Source organism: Schistocerca nitens, chromosome 4, assembly GCF_023898315.1.
Source record: "Schistocerca nitens isolate TAMUIC-IGC-003100 chromosome 4, iqSchNite1.1, whole genome shotgun sequence".
NCBI lineage: Eukaryota > Metazoa > Arthropoda > Insecta > Orthoptera > Acrididae > Schistocerca > Schistocerca nitens.
In genome coordinates, this window is record NC_064617.1 from 719,511,101 (window position 1) to 719,536,124 (window position 25,024).

At 48.3% G+C, this 25,024-nt stretch overlaps 27 non-coding genes across 27 annotated transcripts; all 27 read left to right on the forward strand.

Moving 5' to 3' along the window:
* The first annotated feature begins 2,179 nt into the window (after positions 1-2,179).
* Trnak-uuu (transfer RNA lysine (anticodon UUU)) lies at positions 2,180-2,252 on the forward strand. Its single transcript has one exon. It is a non-coding gene; the product is annotated as a tRNA-Lys (tRNA).
* Positions 2,253-2,390: 138 nt separating this feature from the next.
* On the forward strand, positions 2,391-2,472 carry Trnas-cga (transfer RNA serine (anticodon CGA)). Its single transcript has one exon. It is a non-coding gene; the product is annotated as a tRNA-Ser (tRNA).
* A 725-nt stretch (positions 2,473-3,197) lies between these two features.
* Positions 3,198-3,279, forward strand: Trnas-aga (transfer RNA serine (anticodon AGA)). Its single transcript has one exon. It is a non-coding gene; the product is annotated as a tRNA-Ser (tRNA).
* Positions 3,280-3,623: 344 nt separating this feature from the next.
* Trnak-uuu (transfer RNA lysine (anticodon UUU)) lies at positions 3,624-3,696 on the forward strand. Its single transcript has one exon. It is a non-coding gene; the product is annotated as a tRNA-Lys (tRNA).
* Positions 3,697-3,834: 138 nt separating this feature from the next.
* Positions 3,835-3,916, forward strand: Trnas-cga (transfer RNA serine (anticodon CGA)). The gene has a single exon. It is a non-coding gene; the product is annotated as a tRNA-Ser (tRNA).
* A 736-nt stretch (positions 3,917-4,652) lies between these two features.
* On the forward strand, positions 4,653-4,734 carry Trnas-aga (transfer RNA serine (anticodon AGA)). Its single transcript has one exon. It is a non-coding gene; the product is annotated as a tRNA-Ser (tRNA).
* Positions 4,735-5,078: 344 nt separating this feature from the next.
* Trnak-uuu (transfer RNA lysine (anticodon UUU)) lies at positions 5,079-5,151 on the forward strand. Its single transcript has one exon. It is a non-coding gene; the product is annotated as a tRNA-Lys (tRNA).
* A 138-nt stretch (positions 5,152-5,289) lies between these two features.
* Positions 5,290-5,371, forward strand: Trnas-cga (transfer RNA serine (anticodon CGA)). Its single transcript has one exon. It is a non-coding gene; the product is annotated as a tRNA-Ser (tRNA).
* Positions 5,372-6,107: 736 nt separating this feature from the next.
* On the forward strand, positions 6,108-6,189 carry Trnas-aga (transfer RNA serine (anticodon AGA)). Its single transcript has one exon. It is a non-coding gene; the product is annotated as a tRNA-Ser (tRNA).
* A 344-nt stretch (positions 6,190-6,533) lies between these two features.
* On the forward strand, positions 6,534-6,606 carry Trnak-uuu (transfer RNA lysine (anticodon UUU)). The gene has a single exon. It is a non-coding gene; the product is annotated as a tRNA-Lys (tRNA).
* Positions 6,607-6,744: 138 nt separating this feature from the next.
* On the forward strand, positions 6,745-6,826 carry Trnas-cga (transfer RNA serine (anticodon CGA)). Its single transcript has one exon. It is a non-coding gene; the product is annotated as a tRNA-Ser (tRNA).
* A 725-nt stretch (positions 6,827-7,551) lies between these two features.
* On the forward strand, positions 7,552-7,633 carry Trnas-aga (transfer RNA serine (anticodon AGA)). The gene has a single exon. It is a non-coding gene; the product is annotated as a tRNA-Ser (tRNA).
* A 344-nt stretch (positions 7,634-7,977) lies between these two features.
* Positions 7,978-8,050, forward strand: Trnak-uuu (transfer RNA lysine (anticodon UUU)). The gene has a single exon. It is a non-coding gene; the product is annotated as a tRNA-Lys (tRNA).
* Positions 8,051-8,188: 138 nt separating this feature from the next.
* On the forward strand, positions 8,189-8,270 carry Trnas-cga (transfer RNA serine (anticodon CGA)). The gene has a single exon. It is a non-coding gene; the product is annotated as a tRNA-Ser (tRNA).
* A 725-nt stretch (positions 8,271-8,995) lies between these two features.
* On the forward strand, positions 8,996-9,077 carry Trnas-aga (transfer RNA serine (anticodon AGA)). Its single transcript has one exon. It is a non-coding gene; the product is annotated as a tRNA-Ser (tRNA).
* Positions 9,078-9,421: 344 nt separating this feature from the next.
* Trnak-uuu (transfer RNA lysine (anticodon UUU)) lies at positions 9,422-9,494 on the forward strand. Its single transcript has one exon. It is a non-coding gene; the product is annotated as a tRNA-Lys (tRNA).
* A 138-nt stretch (positions 9,495-9,632) lies between these two features.
* Trnas-cga (transfer RNA serine (anticodon CGA)) lies at positions 9,633-9,714 on the forward strand. The gene has a single exon. It is a non-coding gene; the product is annotated as a tRNA-Ser (tRNA).
* A 6,281-nt stretch (positions 9,715-15,995) lies between these two features.
* Trnas-aga (transfer RNA serine (anticodon AGA)) lies at positions 15,996-16,077 on the forward strand. Its single transcript has one exon. It is a non-coding gene; the product is annotated as a tRNA-Ser (tRNA).
* A 344-nt stretch (positions 16,078-16,421) lies between these two features.
* On the forward strand, positions 16,422-16,494 carry Trnak-uuu (transfer RNA lysine (anticodon UUU)). Its single transcript has one exon. It is a non-coding gene; the product is annotated as a tRNA-Lys (tRNA).
* Positions 16,495-16,632: 138 nt separating this feature from the next.
* On the forward strand, positions 16,633-16,714 carry Trnas-cga (transfer RNA serine (anticodon CGA)). Its single transcript has one exon. It is a non-coding gene; the product is annotated as a tRNA-Ser (tRNA).
* A 725-nt stretch (positions 16,715-17,439) lies between these two features.
* Trnas-aga (transfer RNA serine (anticodon AGA)) lies at positions 17,440-17,521 on the forward strand. The gene has a single exon. It is a non-coding gene; the product is annotated as a tRNA-Ser (tRNA).
* A 344-nt stretch (positions 17,522-17,865) lies between these two features.
* On the forward strand, positions 17,866-17,938 carry Trnak-uuu (transfer RNA lysine (anticodon UUU)). Its single transcript has one exon. It is a non-coding gene; the product is annotated as a tRNA-Lys (tRNA).
* Positions 17,939-18,076: 138 nt separating this feature from the next.
* On the forward strand, positions 18,077-18,158 carry Trnas-cga (transfer RNA serine (anticodon CGA)). Its single transcript has one exon. It is a non-coding gene; the product is annotated as a tRNA-Ser (tRNA).
* Positions 18,159-18,894: 736 nt separating this feature from the next.
* Positions 18,895-18,976, forward strand: Trnas-aga (transfer RNA serine (anticodon AGA)). Its single transcript has one exon. It is a non-coding gene; the product is annotated as a tRNA-Ser (tRNA).
* Positions 18,977-19,320: 344 nt separating this feature from the next.
* Positions 19,321-19,393, forward strand: Trnak-uuu (transfer RNA lysine (anticodon UUU)). Its single transcript has one exon. It is a non-coding gene; the product is annotated as a tRNA-Lys (tRNA).
* Positions 19,394-19,531: 138 nt separating this feature from the next.
* On the forward strand, positions 19,532-19,613 carry Trnas-cga (transfer RNA serine (anticodon CGA)). The gene has a single exon. It is a non-coding gene; the product is annotated as a tRNA-Ser (tRNA).
* Positions 19,614-20,338: 725 nt separating this feature from the next.
* Positions 20,339-20,420, forward strand: Trnas-aga (transfer RNA serine (anticodon AGA)). The gene has a single exon. It is a non-coding gene; the product is annotated as a tRNA-Ser (tRNA).
* The last annotated feature ends 4,604 nt before the right edge of the window (positions 20,421-25,024 follow it).

A 25,024-nucleotide genomic window follows, 5' to 3' on the forward strand; every position in this document is an offset into this window, starting at 1 on the left:
ACAGACAACTACGTCAGCTGAAGATATTCAAGTGCCTTGGAATTGATTTTCAGAGTAATATTCGGCACACCATTGCAACCAACTATCGAAAGCTTCTACGGACTATTCGTGCCAGCATACGGGAACACAGTGTACGGAAACTAAATGAAATTCAGAAAGTAACGGTCGCAAATGTCTACCTCACCTCGAAACTCAATTATATCGCTCAAGTTTTACCCATGTCTGCACTCACTGCAAAACGAATCATGTCAGCATTAGGACAGTTTGTCAGCCGTCACCACATTTTTAAAGTTCAGTTTGACACCTTAACGCTTGCCACAGAAAATGGTGGCTTAAATCTTGTCGATGTTGAAAAGAAGGCGCAAGCTTTATATATATCAACAACTTTCCACCAATGGAAACACTCAGCTGATAGTCTCGCTGCTCACCTGCTTACTGAGATAGCTCCGGCCGACCTCAGTCCACCTATCACGGTGCAACATATTCCAAACGGACTTTACCACTTAAAATGGTTTTTACTGGAGTACAGTTATGTACACACAAGGATCCCCGAACAAGAAATGAAGACAGTGAAACACGTGTACCAGGAACTCATGAAAGATAAGAAGAAAAATAACATTGAAGAAAAATACAACCTTTACGACTGGAAGGTAATCTGGGAGAACATCCATTGTCCGTATTTGCCGTCTACACTGAAAGCCACTTGGTATTTCGCAGTTAACAGAAAATTGGCAACTAACTCCAAACTACATAACATACACCTCGCAGAATCACCTTTGTGCACAACGTGTAATTTAATGGATACTGATGAACACAGGTTTGTGTGCGACAACATAAAAGATATATGGGAATATATCACGAACAAGTTAGCACTCATTAGTAGAACATCGCCCAGATATATAACACCTGCTGCTTTTCTGACGCCGGACGATACCCCGTACCCACGGACGAGAAGGAACGCACTAAACTGGTTAAAAGCCGCTACTGTACATTACTTATATACAAAAGAAGACAAGAGTAAAGAAGACTTCTGTGTCTATCTTACAACTCAGCACCATATGCTAATGAAAACGAAAAACTATAAGGATAACTTCGCCAACTACCTGCTCAAAACTGTAACGTAAAAAAAAAAAAAAAAAAAAAAAAAAAAAAAAAAAAAAAAAAGAGAGAGACTACCACATCAATTGATTGAATTTCATGTTAACGAACATTCAGCAGCTACTCACTCAAGATCAGACGGACCATCTATGAGGCGAATAATATGTCATGTTGACCGAACCACAAGTTACTAACACCACTGAAGTAATCAATTGGCAAGAGATCAAGCTTCATTTCGTAAGAAGAAGAAAATTCAGTTTTCTCTTTCGAGCAATATTTTAGTTCTCTTTCAATTTCGCAGAGTTCAGAACAAAGCTTTTTAATTTTAGAAGCAATGGATTTTCACTTTTCTTTTAACTTCCTTGACGTTTTCTGTTACCACAAGGCAATGGAGCCGCCATAAATTTCAGTTACTATTTCCTTAATATGGATGCTTGTATCGTAAACGAAGCATGTAATCCACATCGTTTTCATTTTCCTTAAATCAAAGGCCTTTGATGCCACACCGACGAAGGTGAATTAATGGCGAGCAGAAGGACGGGCTATAAGGGGTGGATGGAGGCCCGAAAAAAAAAAAAAAAAAAAAAAAAAAAAAAAAAAAAAATGGATAAGGCATCGGTCTCCTAAACCGGGGATTGTGGGTTCGAGTCCCAAAAAAAAAAAAAAAAAGTGGTTAAGGCGTCTGACTAGAAATCAGATTCCCTCTGGGAGCGTAGGTTCGAGTCCTACCGACTGCGTCCTTTTTTGTGTCAAGAGGTGAAGAACATCTCCAACGGAACCGTGAAATGAGCGAATACGTGGGAAACACTGCATTCGAGACGCTTGTGAATTTTACAATTGTCCAGTGAGTGTCGACAAAACACGTAGCTCCTCTGCTGAGACGTACAAACTGCTGCAATTTCACTTTACATCGTGTGTCAGCTTTCTTCGATAGTCTGTTACGACCCTAGCGTAATGAGTTTATAGACAGCAGTCAGACGACGTTTTAATAGTAACAGCTCCACGCAACGACTACCCAACAGTAAAGGACATGAGGCAATGTGTCAGTATGCCTAAAGGGAGGGGTGTTCAGGTAACGTGAGCCCGGATAGCTCAGTCGGTAGAGCATTAGGCTTTTAACCTAAGGGTCCAGGGTTCAAGTCCCTGTTCGGGCGGAAATTTTAATACCTTGGTAGCCGCACGTCTCGTAGCGGTGTAAGCACTACGGAAAAGAATGCTGCTACGCCGTTTCCTGGCACTGCAGTGCTTTAAACAGTAGCAGTTGCATGTGTCGGGAGGATCTTCCGCTACTGGCAGTCGTGGCCGAGTGGTTAAGGCGTCTGACTCGAAATCAGATTCCCTCTGGGAGCGTAGGTTCGAATCCTACCGGCTGCGTGTGATTTTGCGTAAAAACGAGCAGAAATTTTCGCACACATGTGACATGCGTGGGTGAAAGCGGATCCAAACCAGTGACACCATTCTCAACAAGACGGAAATTTATGTTTCAGAATACTGTTTCGCGACGGCCGCTGTCTGTTGCGGCTCTCGGTTTACCTCGCACGGACGCTAGTACTGCAGAAATCAGTCGCAGGCCCACGAACGCGCCCCCGTCATTTTGTCGCGCCGTCGCCGTGTTCGTGAGTACGCAGATGTGCTTCAAAGTGTTGGACAGAGCGAGCATTCATTTCTTGTTAAGAATCGCAATTCAATTCATTCGAGTGTGGCAAAAGCAGTGGTGCAGCGTTTTCCTTTCTTAAGATCTCGCAGCTGCTTGCAAGTATGTCCATCGTTTAAGACGACAGAAAAGTAGCGTCAGCGGGAAGTCGGTGAAGTCGCCATTGGAGCCATAAGCCAGTAATTACGACACGCGAATCACTCAAACACCATGCAGCATGTACCACAATGCTCGGCCGAGGGACCGGGTAGCTCAGCCGGTAGAGCGCTAGACTTTCAACCAAAGGGTCCCGGGTTCAAACCCCCGTCCAGGCCAAAATTGATACACTGTCGTAACGGCTAATGTGCTGGCAACGGAAGCACTACAGAAACGAGTGAGGCCATGTCGTGTTCTTACGTCAGATTGCTTGAAAAGTTGCACTTGCCGAGAGACGCTTCTGCGACCGGCAGTCGTGGCCGAGTGGTTAAGGCGTCTGACTAGAAATCAGATTCCCTCTGGGAGCGTAGGTTCGAGTCCTACCGACTGCGTCCTTTTTTGTGTCAAGAGGTGAAGAACATCTCCAACGGAACCGTGAAATGAGCGAATACGTGGGAAACACTGCATTCGAGACGCTTGTGAATTTTACAATTGTCCAGTGAGTGTCGACAAAACACGTAGCTCCTCTGCTGAGACGTACAAACTGCTGCAATTTCACTTTACATCGTGTGTCAGCTTTCTTCGATAGTCTGTTACGACCCTAGCGTAATGAGTTTATAGACAGCAGTCAGACGACGTTTTAATAGTAACAGCTCCACGCAACGACTACCCAACAGTAAAGGACATGAGGCAATGTGTCAGTATGCCTAAAGGGAGGGGTGTTCAGGTAACGTGAGCCCGGATAGCTCAGTCGGTAGAGCATTAGGCTTTTAACCTAAGGGTCCAGGGTTCAAGTCCCTGTTCGGGCGGAAATTTTAATACCTTGGTAGCCGCACGTCTCGTAGCGGTGTAAGCACTACGGAAAAGAATGCTGCTACGCCGTTTCCTGGCACTGCAGTGCTTTAAACAGTAGCAGTTGCATGTGTCGGGAGGACCTTCCGCTACTGGCAGTCGTGGCCGAGTGGTTAAGGCGTCTGACTCGAAATCAGATTCCCTCTGGGAGCGTAGGTTCGAATCCTACCGGCTGCGTGTGATTTTGCGTAAAAACGAGCAGAAATTTTCGCACACATGTGACATGCGTGGGTGAAAGCGGATCCAAACCAGTGACACCATTCTCAACAAGACGGAAATTTATGTTTCAGAATACTGTTTCGCGACGGCCGCTGTCTGTTGCGGCTCTCGGTTTACCTCGCACGGACGCTAGTACTGCAGAAATCAGTCGCAGGCCCACGAACGCGCCCCCGTCATTTTGTCGCGCCGTCGCCGTGTTCGTGAGTACGCAGATGTGCTTCAAAGTGTTGGACAGAGCGAGCATTCATTTCTTGTTAAGAATCGCAATTCAATTCATTCGAGTGTGGCAAAAGCAGTGGTGCAGCGTTTTCCTTTCTTAAGATCTCGCAGCTGCTTGCAAGTATGTCCATCGTTTAAGACGACAGAAAAGTAGCGTCAGCGGTGCGTCAGTGGGAAGTCGGTGAAGTCGCCATTGGAGCCATAAGCCAGTAATTACGACACGCGAATCACTCAAACACCATGCAGCATGTACCACAATGCTCGGCCGAGGGACCGGGTAGCTCAGCCGGTAGAGCGCTAGACTTTCAACCAAAGGGTCCCGGGTTCAAACCCCCGTCCAGGCCAAAATTGATACACTGTCGTAACGGCTAATGTGCTGGCAACGGAAGCACTACAGAAACGAGTGAGGCCATGTCGTGTTCTTACGTCAGATTGCTTGAAAAGTTGCACTTGCCGAGAGACGCTTCTGCGACCGGCAGTCGTGGCCGAGTGGTTAAGGCGTCTGACTAGAAATCAGATTCCCTCTGGGAGCGTAGGTTCGAGTCCTACCGACTGCGTCCTTTTTTGTGTCAAGAGGTGAAGAACATCTCCAACGGAACCGTGAAATGAGCGAATACGTGGGAAACACTGCATTCGAGACGCTTGTGAATTTTACAATTGTCCAGTGAGTGTCGACAAAACACGTAGCTCCTCTGCTGAGACGTACAAACTGCTGCAATTTCACTTTACATCGTGTGTCAGCTTTCTTCGATAGTCTGTTACGACCCTAGCGTAATGAGTTTATAGACAGCAGTCAGACGACGTTTTAATAGTAACAGCTCCACGCAACGACTACCCAACAGTAAAGGACATGAGGCAATGTGTCAGTATGCCTAAAGGGAGGGGTGTTCAGGTAACGTGAGCCCGGATAGCTCAGTCGGTAGAGCATTAGGCTTTTAACCTAAGGGTCCAGGGTTCAAGTCCCTGTTCGGGCGGAAATTTTAATACCTTGGTAGCCGCACGTCTCGTAGCGGTGTAAGCACTACGGAAAAGAATGCTGCTACGCCGTTTCCTGGCACTGCAGTGCTTTAAACAGTAGCAGTTGCATGTGTCGGGAGGACCTTCCGCTACTGGCAGTCGTGGCCGAGTGGTTAAGGCGTCTGACTCGAAATCAGATTCCCTCTGGGAGCGTAGGTTCGAATCCTACCGGCTGCGTGTGATTTTGCGTAAAAACGAGCAGAAATTTTCGCACACATGTGACATGCGTGGGTGAAAGCGGATCCAAACCAGTGACACCATTCTCAACAAGACGGAAATTTATGTTTCAGAATACTGTTTCGCGACGGCCGCTGTCTGTTGCGGCTCTCGGTTTACCTCGCACGGACGCTAGTACTGCAGAAATCAGTCGCAGGCGCACGAACGCGCCCCCGTCATTTTGTCGCGCCGTCGCCGTGTTCGTGAGTACGCAGATGTGCTTCAAAGTGTTGGACAGAGCGAGCATTCATTTCTTGTTAAGAATCGCAATTCAATTCATTCGAGTGTGGCAAAAGCAGTGGTGCAGCGTTTTCCTTTCTTAAGATCTCGCAGCTGCTTGCAAGTATGTCCATCGTTTAAGACGACAGAAAAGTAGCGTCAGCGGTGCGTCAGTGGGAAGTCGGTGAAGTCGCCATTGGAGCCATAAGCCAGTAATTACGACACGCGAATCACTCAAACACCATGCAGCATGTACCACAATGCTCGGCCGAGGGACCGGGTAGCTCAGCCGGTAGAGCGCTAGACTTTCAACCAAAGGGTCCCGGGTTCAAACCCCCGTCCAGGCCAAAATTGATACACTGTCGTAACGGCTAATGTGCTGGCAACGGAAGCACTACAGAAACGAGTGAGGCCATGTCGTGTTCTTACGTCAGATTGCTTGAAAAGTTGCACTTGCCGAGAGACGCTTCTGCGACCGGCAGTCGTGGCCGAGTGGTTAAGGCGTCTGACTAGAAATCAGATTCCCTCTGGGAGCGTAGGTTCGAGTCCTACCGACTGCGTCCTTTGTTGTGTCAAGAGGTGAAGAACATCTCCAACGGAACCGTGAAATGAGCGAATACGTGGGAAACACTGCATTCGAGACGCTTGTGAATTTTACAATTGTCCAGTGAGTGTCGACAAAACACGTAGCTCCTCTGCTGAGACGTACAAACTGCTGCAATTTCACTTTACATCGTGTGTCAGCTTTCTTCGATAGTCTGTTACGACCCTAGCGTAATGAGTTTATAGACAGCAGTCAGACGACGTTTTAATAGTAACAGCTCCACGCAACGACTACCCAACAGTAAAGGACATGAGGCAATGTGTCAGTATGCCTAAAGGGAGGGGTGTTCAGGTAACGTGAGCCCGTATAGCTCAGTCGGTAGAGCATTAGGCTTTTAACCTAAGGGTCCAGGGTTCAAGTCCCTGTTCGGGCGGAAATTTTAATACCTTGGTAGCCGCACGTCTCGTAGCGGTGTAAGCACTACGGAAAAGAATGCTGCTACGCCGTTTCCTGGCACTGCAGTGCTTTAAACAGTAGCAGTTGCATGTGTCGGGAGGATCTTCCGCTACTGGCAGTCGTGGCCGAGTGGTTAAGGCGTCTGACTCGAAATCAGATTCCCTCTGGGAGCGTAGGTTCGAATCCTACCGGCTGCGTGTGATTTTGCGTAAAAACGAGCAGAAATTTTCGCACACATGTGACATGCGTGGGTGAAAGCGGATCCAAACCAGTGACACCATTCTCAACAAGACGGAAATTTATGTTTCAGAATACTGTTTCGCGACGGCCGCTGTCTGTTGCGGATCTCGGTTTACCTCGCACGGACGCTAGTACTGCAGAAATCAGTCGCAGGCCCACGAACGCGCCCCCGTCATTTTGTCGCGCCGTCGCCGTGTTCGTGAGTACGCAGATGTGCTTCAAAGTGTTGGACAGAGCGAGCATTCATTTCTTGTTAAGAATCGCAATTCAATTCATTCGAGTGTGGCAAAAGCAGTGGTGCAGCGTTTTCCTTTCTTAAGATCTCGCAGCTGCTTGCAAGTATGTCCATCGTTTAAGACGACAGAAAAGTAGCGTCAGCGGGAAGTCGGTGAAGTCGCCATTGGAGCCATAAGCCAGTAATTACGACACGCGAATCACTCAAACACCATGCAGCATGTACCACAATGCTCGGCCGAGGGACCGGGTAGCTCAGCCGGTAGAGCGCTAGACTTTCAACCAAAGGGTCCCGGGTTCAAACCCCCGTCCAGGCCAAAATTGATACACTGTCGTAACGGCTAATGTGCTGGCAACGGAAGCACTACAGAAACGAGTGAGGCCATGTCGTGTTCTTACGTCAGATTGCTTGAAAAGTTGCACTTGCCGAGAGACGCTTCTGCGACCGGCAGTCGTGGCCGAGTGGTTAAGGCGTCTGACTAGAAATCAGATTCCCTCTGGGAGCGTAGGTTCGAGTCCTACCGACTGCGTCCTTTGTTGTGTCAAGAGGTGAAGAACATCTCCAACGGAACCGTGAAATGAGCGAATACGTGGGAAACACTGCATTCGAGACGCTTGTGAATTTTACAATTGTCCAGTGAGTGTCGACAAAACACGTAGCTCCTCTGCTGAGACGTACAAACTGCTGCAATTTCACTTTACATCGTGTGTCAGCTTTCTTCGATAGTCTGTTACGACCCTAGCGTAATGAGTTTATAGACAGCAGTCAGACGACGTTTTAATAGTAACAGCTCCACGCAACGACTACCCAACAGTAAAGGACATGAGGCAATGTGTCAGTATGCCTAAAGGGAGGGGTGTTCAGGTAACGTGAGCCCGGATAGCTCAGTCGGTAGAGCATTAGGCTTTTAACCTAAGGGTCCAGGGTTCAAGTCCCTGTTCGGGCGGAAATTTTAATACCTTGGTAGCCGCACGTCTCGTAGCGGTGTAAGCACTACGGAAAAGAATGCTGCTACGCCGTTTCCTGGCACTGCAGTGCTTTAAACAGTAGCAGTTGCATGTGTCGGGAGGATCTTCCGCTACTGGCAGTCGTGGCCGAGTGGTTAAGGCGTCTGACTCGAAATCAGATTCCCTCTGGGAGCGTAGGTTCGAATCCTACCGGCTGCGTGTGATTTTGCGTAAAAACGAGCAGAAATTTTCGCACACATGTGACATGCGTGGGTGAAAGCGGATCCAAACCAGTGACACCATTCTCAACAAGACGGAAATTTATGTTTCAGAATACTGTTTCGCGACGGCCGCTGTCTGTTGCGGATCTCGGTTTACCTCGCACGGACGCTAGTACTGCAGAAATCAGTCGCAGGCCCACGAACGCGCCCCCGTCATTTTGTCGCGCCGTCGCCGTGTTCGTGAGTACGCAGATGTGCTTCAAAGTGTTGGACAGAGCGAGCATTCATTTCTTGTTAAGAATCGCAATTCAATTCATTCGAGTGTGGCAAAAGCAGTGGTGCAGCGTTTTCCTTTCTTAAGATCTCGCAGCTGCTTGCAAGTATGTCCATCGTTTAAGACGACAGAAAAGTAGCGTCAGCGGGAAGTCGGTGAAGTCGCCATTGGAGCCATAAGCCAGTAATTACGACACGCGAATCACTCAAACACCATGCAGCATGTACCACAATGCTCGGCCGAGGGACCGGGTAGCTCAGCCGGTAGAGCGCTAGACTTTCAACCAAAGGGTCCCGGGTTCAAACCCCCGTCCAGGCCAAAATTGATACACTGTCGTAACGGCTAATGTGCTGGCAACGGAAGCACTACAGAAACGAGTGAGGCCATGTCGTGTTCTTACGTCAGATTGCTTGAAAAGTTGCACTTGCCGAGAGACGCTTCTGCGACCGGCAGTCGTGGCCGAGTGGTTAAGGCGTCTGACTAGAAATCAGATTCCCTCTGGGAGCGTAGGTTCGAGTCCTACCGACTGCGTCCTTTGTTGTGTCAAGAGGTGAAGAACATCTCCAACGGAACCGTGAAATGAGCGAATACGTGGGAAACACTGCATTCGAGACGCTTGTGAATTTTACAATTGTCCAGTGAGTGTCGACAAAACACGTAGCTCCTCTGCTGAGACGTACAAACTGCTGCAATTTCACTTTACATCGTGTGTCAGCTTTCTTCGATAGTCTGTTACGACCCTAGCGTAATGAGTTTATAGACAGCAGTCAGACGACGTTTTAATAGTAACAGCTCCACGCAACGACTACCCAACAGTAAAGGACATGAGGCAATGTGTCAGTATGCCTAAAGGGAGGGGTGTTCAGGTAACGTGAGCCCGGATAGCTCAGTCGGTAGAGCATTAGGCTTTTAACCTAAGGGTCCAGGGTTCAAGTCCCTGTTCGGGCGGAAATTTTAATACCTTGGTAGCCGCACGTCTCGTAGCGGTGTAAGCACTACGGAAAAGAATGCTGCTACGCCGTTTCCTGGCACTGCAGTGCTTTAAACAGTAGCAGTTGCATGTGTCGGGAGGATCTTCCGCTACTGGCAGTCGTGGCCGAGTGGTTAAGGCGTCTGACTCGAAATCAGATTCCCTCTGGGAACGTAGGTTCGAATCCTACCGGCTGCGTGTGATTTTGCGTAAAAACGAGCAGAAATTTTCGCACACATGTGACATGCGTGGGCAGTTCCGCTTGAGCCGCGACAGCGATCGGACGTGCCTCAACTTCCGTACCGTCGTAGCGCCGCAAGCCGTGTTTTCATCGTTTCTTGTGACTGTGATTGTGCGTTTTCTCGTGAAATTTTGAGTTTTTGTCTATTCTCGTCGTCTTGTTTTTCTTACTAGCGGTTTCGGCCGCTTATCGTTACAGTTATGGCTAAATCGGTTCCCCGAAAGAATACGTTATGTTTTGAGTTTGACAAGGCAACGCGTCGTGTGCAACCAAGCTCCCTGGAAATTCATGAGTGGATTGTGGATATAATTGGGATAACTTCCGACCAGGTTCACACAGCGTACTATGATATGGCGGATTACTGTTTCTTTGTCAAGTTCCTCACTCCGTTACAACTGGAGAAAATCTTGCAGAAAACTGGAGGAAAGGCGGAATTCCATCATCGAGACCAGTCGGTGAGTACCGTGATAATCACCAATGCCGATGTAGAATATAAACAGGTTCGGGTATTCAATTTGCCGCCAGAAGTTGACAATTACCTTTTGAAGGATGCTCTTGCAAAATACGGTGATATTCGACAAATCAGAATGGAAAAATGGTCTAGCCAACACAAATTGCAATGCTACAGTGGGGTTCGTTCTGTCGATATGAGCATTAAAGTTAATATTCCCTCGAATATCGTGGTCTGTGGTTATAAAGCACATGTCGTTTATAGTGGGCAAGTAGAAACTTGTTATATTTGTAACGAGAGCGGTCATTTACGCAGTGATTGTCCTCGGCGTGTTTTCGTGCTTAAAAACTCCTTGCAAAAACGCCAGAGGTTGACACTAGCTGATATTATGACCCAACATCAGAAATTGGGGGAGACAACTTTGCAACCCAGTACCTCAGAGGCCGTTGAACCTGATCTTAGCAACGAGTCCTTCCCGCCTTTAGCACAAAAGAGCGAGAAGCTTCCACTTGCTGTCAGCACAACGTTATCAGTCGGTAACAAACGACGCCGTACCTGTGACGATAGTGGAACTGATGAAGAGTTGTCGGCTAACGACCAGATATCTGTCACGGACACGAACCCTCCCTCGCAGGAAACCCTTGCCGTGGACAGCATAGATGAGGGCTCCGACGCCGCTGCTTCCCCGGCGGCGTCGGTCAACACCAGTGCCGACCAGTGTTTACAGCTGACTGTTGTGACGCCGCCGGCCGGCCCGCCACAACACGACTTGGATGCACAACAAGAGGACGACCGTCCGATGTCGGCTCTACAGACACCCGACGAGGACGTTGGTCCGGCGACCGTTGTAAACACCAACCTGCCCGTCACTGAACACGACCAACCTGAGAGATCGGAAGACTGTTTACCAACAGACCGTGTGGATACAAACAAACACACCTTGCTTTCCGCCGCCGCGATTTCGCACGAGTTCGCTACAGTGGAGGAAGCCGGCACTCCGACTACCGATTTCAGTCATGATCCGCCCACCCCACCTTCTGCCATGGAACTCCCGACTGGTGGACGACGGAAGACTAAACCCAAACCAAATGTCACCGCAGCCCGAAGAAAGACTCCGAACAAAGGAGCCGCGGAATCTGGACGCGACCCTGGCACTGTGAATTCGCAGTCTGACGGTGCGATGGACTGGGCCGCTAATACAATGCAGCTTCCTTCCTCCTTCGATGGGCACGACCCAGGCATATAAATTTCTGTCTCTTAATATTAACAAGATCACGTCAGCTTTGAAAACAGCGTTGTTGCGACAGTTTATCTACGACTCTGAAGCCGATGTTGTACTCCTACAGGAAGTGTCTATATTAAGTCTCACCGTCCCTGGTTTTCATACGATAGCAAATGTAACGAAAGACACGAGCACAGGCACAGCCATTTTATTCCGCGAGGGCATCCCTGTTCGAAGTATTGAACTACTCGAGTGTGGTAGAGGTATTGCATGTCAAATTTTTGACGTCACCATAGTGAACATCTACGCACCGTCTGGTTCAACTCGCAAATCCGACAGAGCCAAATTTTTCAAAGAAGACGTCATCTATTTGTTGCGACGGAACCCATCACAATTCATACTTAGTGGCGACTTCAATTGTGTCCTCAATCGAAAAGATCAGTCTCCGAACTTCAATTACTGTCGGGAATTGCATGTTCTGGTACGTCATCTGCGAATGCAGGATGCATGGGAACTCAAGAACCCCACTAAGGTTAAATTTACGTACTTTACTTCGACGGCATGCAGCCGCCTTGATCGGTTGTACGTCACGGAGAATATCTGCCATCGTGTTCTCGACACGGATGTCATTCCAGCTAGCTTTTCAGACCATTGTGCCCTTTCCGTAACGATCAGTTTAGACAGACAACGGACTCACCGCTTCCGGAATCAATGGAGCCTCAATGTTTCTCTCCTGACGGATAATTACATACAAGATGTTATCCATGCGACGTGGACGGACTGTCTCAAGCGACGTTGTAGGTACGCTACCAATATCGCCTGGTGGAATGAGGTAGTCAAACGGAGGATGAGACAATCTCTGCAAAATTATGGCTGGCAACGAGCCCAGGATACCAAACGAACCATCGATTTTTACCAGACGGTATTGCGGGAGTTGTATACGCAAGTAACCGTAACGAATACGAACTTGGAAGGGATCAAGAAAATCAAGGCCAAACTACTAGCCATAAAGCGTACACAACTTGCGGGGCTGCAGACCAAAGCTCAAACTAAGTCGCTCCAGGACGACGAAGTCACGTCCCTGTACCACCTTATAAAGCACCGTGCGAACCGCCAGAGAACGTTTATTGAGGAACTTGAGACCGCTGATGGGGTCCTCCTCACTCATCAGAGGGATATCCTTCGCGCCGTTGCCGAATATTTTACTCACCTGTACTCGCAATGTGCTACCCGTGGGAATGCTGACACTGTGGCTTTCTGTACTCCACCTTCAGAAGTCACGCACGCCGATAACTGCGCGATATTGCAAGATTTTGATGCGGATGACGTCCTGGACCTGATCACTGGTTCCCCGTCACAAAAATCCCCCGGCCCTGATGGGCTGCCGAAAGAATTCTATGTGCGCTTCTGGCCTCTCATTGGACAAGCCTTTACATCAGTCCTCAACGAGGTGATGCGCGGGACTCCCTTGCCGGCAGACCTCAAGGAAGGCAGGATTGTCTTGGTTCCCAAACGTAAACACCGGAAAAATCTTGATCATTATCGTCCGATCACTTTACTAAATTTTGATTATAAAACTTTTGCCAGAGCACTAAATAGCAGACTAACGGCGGTGGTGAAAAAGGTGGTCCACAATCATCAATCCTGTTTCCCTGGTCGGTCCATTATGACACCCCTCTCAGAATATCGAGACATTATTTCAATAGCATCGGTGACTACCGTGAACTGTGCACTCTTATTTGTTGACTTTTCTAAAGCGTTCGATCGTGTGAGTCATGATTATCTCATGCGTTTCCTGCAGCATTGTGGATTCAATGACAGCGTTAGTGCCGTCATACGACACCTGATAACTGGAGTCACGACGAAGGTTAGCGTCAATGGACAGCTCACGCAGCCTATCGAGATTCAAAGAGGGGTCCCGCAGGGGAGCCCCCTCTCCATGCTCTTGTTCGTGCTGGCGCTCGAACCTTTACTACGTTCCATCGACGACAAACTGACCGGCCTGACCACGACCGGTCATTCTTTTGTGGTTCGCGCTTACGCCGATGATGTTGGGGTTTTAATACGGGCCGAAGAAGAAATACCCATCCTCAAATCCGAAATTGATGACTACTGCCGTGTCTCTGGAGCACGAATTAACACAGATAAATGCCGATTCGTCAAAATCCGTGGATTGGCAAACGTAACCGTCCCGTGGGCACAAACTGCGGAAAACCACACCACCTTAGGTATGATTGTCGATCGATGCCCACTGAAAATGTGTGCCAAAAATTGGCGGCGGATCGCCGATTCTATGCACGGCGCTATTCGCGAAAACAACTGGCGGTCTATCAACCTCCTTCAACGTATTCGTCTCCTCGACACTTACATTTTCAGTAAAGCCTACTACATGGCCCAAATTTTTCCGATTCCAAAGTTACAGGCGAAGCGACTTATGAAACTCTCCAACTATTTTCTCTGGAAAGGGAACATTTTTAAACCGAAATATACCACATTGACCTTGCCGCGGAAGGCTGGAGGACTCAGTTTACCAGACATCGACAGAAAGTGTACGGCCTTGTACATCAAACGCATTACCACGTTGTTGAGGAAGGAACCACTCAGTGTAACTCATTGGCTCTTCCAAATTTTACGTCCTATAGATCTCCGTCCACCCACTGCTGTAGGACAAATCAATTTTCAACTAAAACATGTCCGGTACTATTATCTCGAAGTAAGTTACATCGGGGGCGCCGTTGTTCACAGGTCGGATTTATCGACAAAGGTTCTGCTCGACAGATGGCATCGAACTATGATACGCCACCCCATGGAAATCAAACACCCAAGTGTCCAATGGAATGTAGTCTGGCACAACATCAGTTTATCCATCCATACTTCCGTTGTGGCATCCACGTGGTATCAGGTTGTTAATGGTGTTATCCCCACAAATGAACGGTTGCACCGCATAGGCTTACACGACAGTGATCGATGTGCGCGTTGTGGCCTGGTCGACACCTTACGCCACAGATTTACATGCGGTGGCCATCTACTTAACTGGAAATGGGTGCAACAACGTTTGGGTCTCTTAACTCGCAGCAATGCAGCCAATCACTCCACCGATATCCTCCTCTGGCCAGACACCACATATTATCCTGCGACCAAGAACAACACTGTGATGTGGTTACTGGGACACTATGTGACATACGTTATTTGCCACAATGGCGACGACGATCTCGTCAGTTTTGAAACTTACATGCGAACAGCACAATGGCAAATGCAACGGTTCACCGCCGTCAAAAAAATTTTTGGAAACATGACCGCCATTATTTTTGAAAAGCAGGGTGTCGGATAACACCTCCCCACTCTTCATTGATACCGTTCCTCGTCAACGACCGGACCTTCAGATTAAACAATAAGAGCACTTCGGCAGCAACAGGCACCGATTCCTGAATTCGGATATTCCGACCTATCCTCAAGGGGAAAAAACAAAAAAAAAAAAAAAAAAAAAACAGAGTGGCAAAAAAAAAATTGGAAAAGGCATCTAAAAAAAAGAAAAGGAGAAAAAACGTGGCAGAGCGCTGGTCATCCCATCAATGAAAAAAAATGGTGTAACGGAAACAAATAAAAAGAAAGTGGTTAAGGCGAAAAAAAAAAAAAAAGCGGTCTAAGGAAAAAAAAAAAAAAAATGGATAAGGCGTCGGACTTCGTATAAGGAAAAAAAAAAAAAAAAAAAAAAAATAGCTCAGTTGGGAAAAAAAAAAATTAGAAACAAAAAAAAAAAAGTGGTTAAGGCGTCTGACTCGAAATCAGATTCCCTCTGGGAGCGTAGGTTCGAATCCTACCGGCTGCGTGTGATTTTGCGTAAAAACGAGCAGAAATTTTCGCACACATGTGACATGCGTGGGTGAAAGCGGATCCAAACCAGTGACACCATTCTCAACAAGACGGAAATTTATGTTTCAGAATACTGTTTCGCGACGGCCGCTGTCTGTTGCGGCTCTCGGTTTACCTCGCACGGACGCTAGTACTGCAGAAATCAGTCGCAGGCCCACGAACGCGCCCCCGTCATTTTGTCGCGCCGTCGCCGTGTTCGTGAGTACGCAGATGTGCTTCAAAGTGTTGGACAGAGCGAGCATTCATTTCTTGTTAAGAATCGCAATTCAATTCATTCGAGTGTGGCAAAAGCAGTGGTGCAGCGTTTTCCTTTCTTAAGATCTCGCAGCTGCTTGCAAGTATGTCCATCGTTTAAGACGACAGAAAAGTAGCGTCAGCGGTGCGTCAGTGGGAAGTCGGTGAAGTCGCCATTGGAGCCATAAGCCAGTAATTACGACACGCGAATCACTCAAACACCATGCAGCATGTACCACAATGCTCGGCCGAGGGACCGGGTAGCTCAGCCGGTAGAGCGCTAGACTTTCAACCAAAGGGTCCCGGGTTCAAACCCCCGTCCAGGCCAAAATTGATACACTGTCGTAACGGCTAATGTGCTGGCAACGGAAGCACTACAGAAACGAGTGAGGCCATGTCGTGTTCTTACGTCAGATTGCTTGAAAAGTTGCACTTGCCGAGAGACGCTTCTGCGACCGGCAGTCGTGGCCGAGTGGTTAAGGCGTCTGACTAGAAATCAGATTCCCTCTGGGAGCGTAGGTTCGAGTCCTACCGACTGCGTCCTTTGTTGTGTCAAGAGGTGAAGAACATCTCCAACGGAACCGTGAAATGAGCGAATACGTGGGAAACACTGCATTCGAGACGCTTGTGAATTTTACAATTGTCCAGTGAGTGTCGACAAAACACGTAGCTCCTCTGCTGAGACGTACAAACTGCTGCAATTTCACTTTACATCGTGTGTCAGCTTTCTTCGATAGTCTGTTACGACCCTAGCGTAATGAGTTTATAGACAGCAGTCAGACGACGTTTTAATAGTAACAGCTCCACGCAACGACTACCCAACAGTAAAGGACATGAGGCAATGTGTCAGTATGCCTAAAGGGAGGGGTGTTCAGGTAACGTGAGCCCGGATAGCTCAGTCGGTAGAGCATTAGGCTTTTAACCTAAGGGTCCAGGGTTCAAGTCCCTGTTCGGGCGGAAATTTTAATACCTTGGTAGCCGCACGTCTCGTAGCGGTGTAAGCACTACGGAAAAGAATGCTGCTACGCCGTTTCCTGGCACTGCAGTGCTTTAAACAGTAGCAGTTGCATGTGTCGGGAGGATCTTCCGCTACTGGCAGTCGTGGCCGAGTGGTTAAGGCGTCTGACTCGAAATCAGATTCCCTCTGGGAGCGTAGGTTCGAATCCTACCGGCTGCGTGTGATTTTGCGTAAAAACGAGCAGAAATTTTCGCACACATGTGACATGCGTGGGTGAAAGCGGATCCAAACCAGTGACACCATTCTCAACAAGACGGAAATTTATGTTTCAGAATACTGTTTCGCGACGGCCGCTGTCTGTTGCGGCTCTCGGTTTACCTCGCACGGACGCTAGTACTGCAGAAATCAGTCGCAGGCCCACGAACGCGCCCCCGTCATTTTGTCGCGCCGTCGCCGTGTTCGTGAGTACGCAGATGTGCTTCAAAGTGTTGGACAGAGCGAGCATTCATTTCTTGTTAAGAATCGCAATTCAATTCATTCGAGTGTGGCAAAAGCAGTGGTGCAGCGTTTTCCTTTCTTAAGATCTCGCAGCTGCTTGCAAGTATGTCCATCGTTTAAGACGACAGAAAAGTAGCGTCAGCGGGAAGTCGGTGAAGTCGCCATTGGAGCCATAAGCCAGTAATTACGACACGCGAATCACTCAAACACCATGCAGCATGTACCACAATGCTCGGCCGAGGGACCGGGTAGCTCAGCCGGTAGAGCGCTAGACTTTCAACCAAAGGGTCCCGGGTTCAAACCCCCGTCCAGGCCAAAATTGATACACTGTCGTAACGGCTAATGTGCTGGCAACGGAAGCACTACAGAAACGAGTGAGGCCATGTCGTGTTCTTACGTCAGATTGCTTGAAAAGTTGCACTTGCCGAGAGACGCTTCTGCGACCGGCAGTCGTGGCCGAGTGGTTAAGGCGTCTGACTAGAAATCAGATTCCCTCTGGGAGCGTAGGTTCGAGTCCTACCGACTGCGTCCTTTTTTGTGTCAAGAGGTGAAGAACATCTCCAACGGAACCGTGAAATGAGCGAATACGTGGGAAACACTGCATTCGAGACGCTTGTGAATTTTACAATTGTCCAGTGAGTGTCGACAAAACACGTAGCTCCTCTGCTGAGACGTACAAACTGCTGCAATTTCACTTTACATCGTGTGTCAGCTTTCTTCGATAGTCTGTTACGACCCTAGCGTAATGAGTTTATAGACAGCAGTCAGACGACGTTTTAATAGTAACAGCTCCACGCAACGACTACCCAACAGTAAAGGACATGAGGCAATGTGTCAGTATGCCTAAAGGGAGGGGTGTTCAGGTAACGTGAGCCCGGATAGCTCAGTCGGTAGAGCATTAGGCTTTTAACCTAAGGGTCCAGGGTTCAAGTCCCTGTTCGGGCGGAAATTTTAATACCTTGGTAGCCGCACGTCTCGTAGCGGTGTAAGCACTACGGAAAAGAATGCTGCTACGCCGTTTCCTGGCACTGCAGTGCTTTAAACAGTAGCAGTTGCATGTGTCGGGAGGATCTTCCGCTACTGGCAGTCGTGGCCGAGTGGTTAAGGCGTCTGACTCGAAATCAGATTCCCTCTGGGAGCGTAGGTTCGAATCCTACCGGCTGCGTGTGATTTTGCGTAAAAACGAGCAGAAATTTTCGCACACATGTGACATGCGTGGGTGAAAGCGGATCCAAACCAGTGACACCATTCTCAACAAGACGGAAATTTATGTTTCAGAATACTGTTTCGCGACGGCCGCTGTCTGTTGCGGCTCTCGGTTTACCTCGCACGGACGCTAGTACTGCAGAAATCAGTCGCAGGCCCACGAACGCGCCCCCGTCATTTTGTCGCGCCGTCGCCGTGTTCGTGAGTACGCAGATGTGCTTCAAAGTGTTGGACAGAGCGAGCATTCATTTCTTGTTAAGAATCGCAATTCAATTCATTCGAGTGTGGCAAAAGCAGTGGTGCAGCGTTTTCCTTTCTTAAGATCTCGCAGCTGCTTGCAAGTATGTCCATCGTTTAAGACGACAGAAAAGTAGCGTCAGCGGTGCGTCAGTGGGAAGTCGGTGAAGTCGCCATTGGAGCCATAAGCCAGTAATTACGACACGCGAATCACTCAAACACCATGCAGCATGTACCACAATGCTCGGCCGAGGGACCGGGTAGCTCAGCCGGTAGAGCGCTAGACTTTCAACCAAAGGGTCCCGGGTTCAAACCCCCGTCCAGGCCAAAATTGATACACTGTCGTAACGGCTAATGTGCTGGCAACGGAAGCACTACAGAAACGAGTGAGGCCATGTCGTGTTCTTACGTCAGATTGCTTGAAAAGTTGCACTTGCCGAGAGACGCTTCTGCGACCGGCAGTCGTGGCCGAGTGGTTAAGGCGTCTGACTAGAAATCAGATTCCCTCTGGGAGCGTAGGTTCGAGTCCTACCGACTGCGTCCTTTGTTGTGTCAAGAGGTGAAGAACATCTCCAACGGAACCGTGAAATGAGCGAATACGTGGGAAACACTGCATTCGAGACGCTTGTGAATTTTACAATTGTCCAGTGAGTGTCGACAAAACACGTAGCTCCTCTGCTGAGACGTACAAACTGCTGCAATTTCACTTTACATCGTGTGTCAGCTTTCTTCGATAGTCTGTTACGACCCTAGCGTAATGAGTTTATAGACAGCAGTCAGACGACGTTTTAATAGTAACAGCTCCACGCAACGACTACCCAACAGTAAAGGACATGAGGCAATGTGTCAGTATGCCTAAAGGGAGGGGTGTTCAGGTAACGTGAGCCCGGATAGCTCAGTCGGTAGAGCATTAGGCTTTTAACCTAAGGGTCCAGGGTTCAAGTCCCTGTTCGGGCGGAAATTTTAATACCTTGGTAGCCGCACGTCTCGTAGCGGTGTAAGCACTACGGAAAAGAATGCTGCTACGCCGTTTCCTGGCACTGCAGTGCTTTAAACAGTAGCAGTTGCATGTGTCGGGAGGATCTTCCGCTACTGGCAGTCGTGGCCGAGTGGTTAAGGCGTCTGACTCGAAATCAGATTCCCTCTGGGAGCGTAGGTTCGAATCCTACCGGCTGCGTGTGATTTTGCGTAAAAACGAGCAGAAATTTTCGCACACATGTGACATGCGTGGGTGAAAGCGGATCCAAACCAGTGACACCATTCTCAACAAGACGGAAATTTATGTTTCAGAATACTGTTTCGCGACGGCCGCTGTCTGTTGCGGCTCTCGGTTTACCTCGCACGGACGCTAGTACTGCAGAAATCAGTCGCAGGCCCACGAACGCGCCCCCGTCATTTTGTCGCGCCGTCGCCGTGTTCGTGAGTACGCAGATGTGCTTCAAAGTGTTGGACAGAGCGAGCATTCATTTCTTGTTAAGAATCGCAATTCAATTCATTCGAGTGTGGCAAAAGCAGTGGTGCAGCGTTTTCCTTTCTTAAGATCTCGCAGCTGCTTGCAAGTATGTCCATCGTTTAAGACGACAGAAAAGTAGCGTCAGCGGGAAGTCGGTGAAGTCGCCATTGGAGCCATAAGCCAGTAATTACGACACGCGAATCACTCAAACACCATGCAGCATGTACCACAATGCTCGGCCGAGGGACCGGGTAGCTCAGCCGGTAGAGCGCTAGACTTTCAACCAAAGGGTCCCGGGTTCAAACCCCCGTCCAGGCCAAAATTGATACACTGTCGTAACGGCTAATGTGCTGGCAACGGAAGCACTACAGAAACGAGTGAGGCCATGTCGTGTTCTTACGTCAGATTGCTTGAAAAGTTGCACTTGCCGAGAGACGCTTCTGCGACCGGCAGTCGTGGCCGAGTGGTTAAGGCGTCTGACTAGAAATCAGATTCCCTCTGGGAGCGTAGGTTCGAGTCCTACCGACTGCGTCCTTTGTTGTGTCAAGAGGTGAAGAACATCTCCAACGGAACCGTGAAATGAGCGAATACGTGGGAAACACTGCATTCGAGACGCTTGTGAATTTTACAATTGTCCAGTGAGTGTCGACAAAACACGTAGCTCCTCTGCTGAGACGTACAAACTGCTGCAATTTCACTTTACATCGTGTGTCAGCTTTCTTCGATAGTCTGTTACGACCCTAGCGTAATGAGTTTATAGACAGCAGTCAGACGACGTTTTAATAGTAACAGCTCCACGCAACGACTACCCAACAGTAAAGGACATGAGGCAATGTGTCAGTATGCCTAAAGGGAGGGGTGTTCAGGTAACGTGAGCCCGGATAGCAAGTCGCGCCTGAGACACCGTGCTGATCGGACGTATTAAGTGCTCCGCTCCGACACGTGTTTACAAGTCGTGATTACTACTTAACTTTCTCTTTGACCGTGAAGTGTTCTGATTTGTGTATCTTGATCTCGAGTTTGATTTTCGTTCTTGTGTTATTCTAGCGGTTCAACCGCTAGCTATAGTTTGCAATGTCCAGGTTATTTCCGCGAAAGTGTACACTCCGTTTTGATTTCGACAAGTCTACCCGTTACGTGCAGCCTAGTTCCTTGGAAATACATGATTGGATTGTGGATGTTATTGGGATTACCTCTGATCAAGTGCACACTGCGTATTATGATACCGAGCAATATTGTTTCTTTGTAAAATTGCTGAATCCTGTGTTACTGGAAAAGATTATGACGACACACGGAGGGAGAGCTGTTTTTCGGCACCGGGACGAGTCTGTAAGTACTGTGCTCATATCCAATGCCGACGTAGAGTATACCAATGTGCGTATCTTTCATTTACCCCCTGAAGTAGAAAATTGTTATCTGAAGGAGGTTCTGTCTAAATTCGGGGATATCAAGCAGATTCGAAACGAACGGTGGTCGAACCAGCACAGGTTACAATGTTACAGTGGCGTCAGATCTGTAGAAATGCATATAAAGCAGAATATACCCTCCCATATTACCGTTTGTGACTATAGGGCTCACGTTACTTACAGTGGCCAACCTCCCACGTGCCATATCTGTAATGAGAGTGGTCACTTGCGTCAGGACTGTCCCAGGCGAATGTTTGTGCTAAAGAATTCGCTGCAGCAGCGTAAACGGCTTACGTTGGCTGATGTAGTGGCAGCTAAACCTATGATAGAGCGTGAGGTCCCTAGTTCTGAAGTACCTTCGGAAGAGCTACAAGAAATTCGCCCTGAAGAGTTTCCGGCTCTGGTTAGGAGAGATCATGATGCTAAGCCACCAGCGAAAGTCGATGCCACGACTAATAAGAGGCGTCGAACTTGTGACAGCCGTGACTCTGATGATGACACATTCAGTACGCACGAGACCCCGGAACCGGACGTCCGGGGAACCGCTTCGGACGCAAAGGTTATAACCGGTGCAGCCATTGTGGACGGTTCTTCTACCGCACTTTCAAGCGCCGATACTTCCGTAGATGCCGTTCAGTTACCACAGGCTCATGTCTCAGAACTTCCGCAACAGCACACTCAGGAAGGTCAACAAGTAGGTGTGGCGCACGTGTCTGCTGGAAGTACACACATTGAGGCTCGCTGTGATGGTATACAAACACTGTCTCCAAGCGCGGACGGTACACAACACGTGGCAGCCGCTCCGGCCCTAGCCTCAGAACAACACGAATGTCAACAACTCCGTGACGGTATACAAACACAGCAGCCCGGGACTGTCAGTGACAACAAACAGCTTCGGGCAGCGAGTATTGCCAAACAAACTGATAGTGAAAGTGGTGGCTCAGCTGATCGCTCGCCAGAGGGTTCGGCGCATCCGCTCCCGGCGCAAGGTTTGTCAGGAGAGAAGCTTGACATCACCCAAGATCCTCCCACGCCTCCGACTGCAGCGGTGCTACACAGTGTCCGTCACAGGATCCGAGTGCCGCCTAATGTTAATGCTGTCCGGAAAAAGAGTAAAAACAAAGACGCAAGAGAACAACTCAGTGACGTTCCAGACACGAATTCCGCGGCCGCTACTACGATGGAATGGCATGAAGATGTGGACAACTAAAGGCAGTTGATTCCTCTTTCTCTCAGACGTCCGGTAATTATGTCACAGGCCTATACGATCACGACCCTCAATATTAATAAAATCAGATCAGAAGTGAAACTGAATGCCTTAAAACAATATCTGTATGAGTCAGGAACTGATATAGCACTTTTGCAGGAGGTGTCCATGCCACTTTTTACTATTCCTGGGTTTGTCGGAATTACGAATTTTTCCCCGGAAACGACTGTGGGGACCGCAATCTTAATTAGAGAAGGGATTCCAGTTACTGAGATTGACAAATTGGAATCGGGTAGAGGGGTGGGGATCACCGTTTACGGCGTCACCATCATCAACTTGTACGCACCTTCTGGCAATACCTATAGAGCAGAACGAGCTACTTTTTTTCGGGAACATATACTCTATTTATTTCGGAAAAATCCCCGACGCCTTATCATTGGTGGTGATTTTAATTGTGTCTTATCCCGGAAAGATCAGTCCCCAAATTTTAATTATTCGTCTGAATTAAAGCGCCTCGTGAACGACCTCAAACTTAAAGATGCGTGGGAAATTCGGTACCCGACGTTGGTCCGCTTCACGCACATCGTCGCGACTTCCTGTAGCAGAATCGACAGGATTTATGTTTCAGACGTTTTCGAGAATGATTTATTAAAAGTAGAGACGATCCCCTCCAGTTTCTCCGATCACAGTGGTGTCATCGCGTGCCTGAAATTACTTCCACAACCCACACGATGGTATAAACGTCAATGGAACCTGAATGTGTCTTTGTTAACGGATGTTGAGCTGGAGGAGGGGGTGCGTCGAGCTTGGGAGCAGTGCTTGCGCGCTACTAACAGATTTCGTAGCACTATAGAGTGGTGGACTCTGCAGGCAAAGCCGAAACTGCGAAATGTCATCATGTACTTCGGAATTGAAAGGGCGGCGGAGATCAAAAAGACGATGGAATTTTATTACACAATCTTACGGGACCTGTACGATCGTGCAGACGCGACGACTACCAGAATCGACGACATTCGGAAAATAAAGGCAAAATTAATCAGTCTGAAGAGGATGCAACTGGACGGCCTTAAGATAAAATCTAAAGTGACGTCGGTCAGAGATGATGAAGCAGCCGCTCTGTACCACCTCGTCAAACATACAAAGAACAGGAGGCGGACTTTTATTGATGCCCTGAAACTCGAGGATGGAAGAACGATTGACACTCAGCGAGAGATTGTCAACGCTCTGCACGACTATTATGTCAACACCTACGCATCAGCGTCTCTACACGACGACTGCTATGATGGACTGTTTAATGCCATTTCATCTACCGTAACAAGGGAAGAAAATGACTCCATCTCGTTAGCCTTCAGTAATAAAGATGTTTTGGAGGTTGTATGCAGTTCGCCACTTAATAAATCCCCTGGCCCTGATGGCTTACCAGTTGAATTTTACAAGCACTATTGGCACATCATCGGGGACAAAATTACTCAAGTCGTGAACGAAGTCTTGCAAGGAACGTCTGTCCCACCCGTCTTTAAGGAATGTAAAATTGTGCTTCTCCCTAAAAACAGAGGTACTAAAACTATCACCAATTTCCGACCAATATCGTTATTAAACTCTGATTATAAGATCGTGGCTCGCGCAATTAACGTGAGACTCATGCCACTCACTGCTAAAATCATAGGCCAACAGCAGACATGTGCCTTTAGACGAACAATTCTGCAAACGGCTGCCTTTTACCGAGATGTCATTGCTTTAACGAGCGCTAGTGACATGAAATGTGGGCTGATCTTTCTTGATTTTTTTAAAGCTTTTGATCTCGTAAATCACGCGTACCTCCTCGAGACTATGCAAAGATTGGGTTTCTCTCGGAACACGATTGCCATGATTAAACACGTGGCCATGGGAATCACTGCAAAACTTTCCGTTAACTCACAACTGACGCGGCCAATACAAATCAACAGAGGGGTTCCACAAGGGAGCCCCTTGTCCATGTTGCTTTTTGTACTCTCCCTTGAACCTCTGTTACAACAATTGCAGACGAAACTCACTGGGATTACCATTTCTGGGGTAAAAAGTGTAATCGGAGCCTATGCCGACGATGTGGGTGTGGTGATTCGCAATGTCGATGATGTCACCATATTAGCGACTGAACTTCGGAAATACTGTCTGGCGTCAGGGGCGCAGTTAAATGAACAAAAAAGCAAATTTCTGAACCTGTGTGGCCTCCAGCATTTGCGTGTCGATTATGCTACACAAGTCAGAGTACACAAGGCTCTGGGGATCATGTTGACGGCGTCCTCTCTAAAGATGATAGCGGCTAACTGGCGGGATGTAGCACGTAAAATAAATGGTGCCCTAATTGATAATTACCATCGCAGCCTCAACCAATTTGATCGTATTCAACTTATCAACGCCTGTATTTTATCAAAGGCGTATTACATGGCGCAGCTTCTGCCGCTCCCTGCAGTACTTGCTAGAAATATTATGTCGAAGATAACTAATTTTATTTGGCGCGGGGAAATTTTTCGCGTATCTGC